Below are 2384 nucleotides of genomic sequence, written 5' to 3'. Positions count from 1 at the left end.
CCCTCTCTATCGATGAACTGAGTCTTTGTGGTGTGTGTGTGTGTTGTTCTTGTCGTCTGAGTGGTCTAAGTGTCTGAGAACTTTTAAAACCTTTTTAAAAGATCCCGGGGAATTTACGGAACATCCTGTGGGGAAAAGGGGAAATTTGTGTCGGTTTTAAATATCCTGTTTTCATGCCAAGGGGCAGATAACCCAAAAATTTTCACTACTAGAAAAAGCCCCTTAAATTTCACAGACATTCCCCCTATACTTTTGGGGAGCAACATTTTTTCTGAAAGTACGTACCCCGAAAGACAGAACCCTCAAACTATAAATGGCTTAAATCTTTTCTTTCGGGATCTAAACCCTCGATTATTAGTTTTTTTTTAGCCTAATAATTCTCCAGTATAAGGAAGTGTAAATTAAGCGATTAAGAAGTAAGTTATATGTTCTGTGCAAAATAAATAAGTAAATAAAGCCCTCAAAATTTATTGCCCGTGGTCTCAAACCCCCGACACAGCTGTTCCTTTTGATTTCTAATTTCTTGCCTTTAGGTAATCCCCCCAAAAAGAGTCCTTATACAAGTTTTATTTACATAAATGGAAACAAAATTCCTTTAAGGAATGGTTTTTTTGCATATTCTTTTTATGGAACCTGACGATGCCCACAAACTGGGCTACAACTTATTTTCACAATGTACTTTCTAACTTTTTTGCATCAACCGTTAGTATGTTGCTTTTTTACCCTCGCAATCCTACCTGACCTCACCTCCCGGACTGCCCAACTATACCGAAGGGGCTCTTTTACAAACCCCTAAGGTCCTCCTATCCCTATTTTTTTTTTTTTAAAGAGAAAGGGTTGGGAGATATTTACGGATGAGGACGGGCATTTGGGTCATTAAACTTCAGTCGCATCCTTCCTTTAAAACCCCAGGTCCCAATTCCCATCGCCAGCGGGTTTGGGTTTAGGTTTTTTTGATAGTCGGGGGAAACATCCCCAAAATTTGCGACTGTTTAGGGGTATGGGGATGTTTGTATTTTAAAATATTTTAAAGAGCAATTTTAAAAAAATAACTAGATTTTTACTGTTTACTCTAGGGAACCATCTTTATTTTCCCCTTTTTTTTCCTTTTTTACTTAAAATCTAAAAACTAAATTTTTAAGTATTAGGTAGATGCTGCTTAAATTTAATAGTTGCAAGTTGCGGATCATTTATTCTAAAAAAGGGAATTTTTAGTAAACGTTTTCTCCTCAATTTGTTTTGGGGATAAAAAAAAAAAATAAAAATGTTGTTGGGGGCCCCTTTATTCGATTATATCTTATTTTTAAAAAAAGGGATTTTATTGCTATTTTCAAAAAGTCTCCCGCGCTCATTTTCACAGTGTAGATAAAAATTTCAGGGTAACTAGGTATTATTTAAAATCAATAAAAAGAAAGTGGGAAAATTTTTCTGTCCCTTTTTTTATTATTCGTCCTTATCACTTGAAAAAGTAAAATTTAAGCGTTTTTCCCAGTGTAAGGTCAAGAGAAAAATATAAAAAAAAAAATCCAAGAAAAATGTTTTATTTATTTCCCCTTTTTTCCTTTCTCTCTGAAATTTTAACATTTAAACCCAGCCCCCTTTTAAATTTTTTCTTTAAAAAATTAAACATTTGGTTCATTTTTCGTTAATGGTTTTCTTCTTGTAAATTTATATTTTAGCATAAATACCCTTAATATTACAGGAGTATTCTAAAGAGACCAAATAGATTTTGGGTCACTTTGTGGCAATTGGGATATTGGTACCCTATGTTCTTTTCCATTTTGGGACATTTTCCCTTTGGGGATTGGTTTAAAAATCTTTGTTACTCAAATGTCTTTTGAATTTTTTTTTTTCTAACTAGATCGGGTTTAGCGTGCGAGAAACATCGGGCTCGTTTGACGAAAATTTTCAAAGTTTTAATGCATACGAGTAATAATGATTGTTTGACTGTTTTTCTTGTCTGATGGGCCTTGTTTAAATTTATTTTATATCTGTGTGTGTGTTGTTACTGATTCTACACTTTTCGGTACCTTATTTTTTTATTTTTTGCAAATAAGGTTTATGGAGTTTATTGGAACACTTTCGAAAGTGTTGCGGTAATTGGGTCTTTTCCCCCAATGGGGGAAATCCGCGTTTCAGCTTGAAACTCGAAATCTCTTGTACATTTTTATCGCAACCGTTTGAGATCCTTTATTACTGAACACGGGAGGTTCTTCTTAACTTCCCTCTTCAAATTTTAAAAGCCCAAAGAATAAACAAAAAGGGGTCGCTAGATCGTTTTTGGAGGGGTGGGACGCATTCCCAAATTCCCGGGAAACGCTTAGCAAACCGTTGTAAATAAGCACTACATATTGGTCTCTGCACAGATACCCTTTTACAGTGTT

Source organism: Penaeus monodon, chromosome 29, assembly GCF_015228065.2.
Source record: "Penaeus monodon isolate SGIC_2016 chromosome 29, NSTDA_Pmon_1, whole genome shotgun sequence".
NCBI classification, from domain to species: Eukaryota; Metazoa; Arthropoda; class Malacostraca; order Decapoda; family Penaeidae; genus Penaeus; species Penaeus monodon.
Note: the sequence above shows the minus strand (reverse complement) of the source record.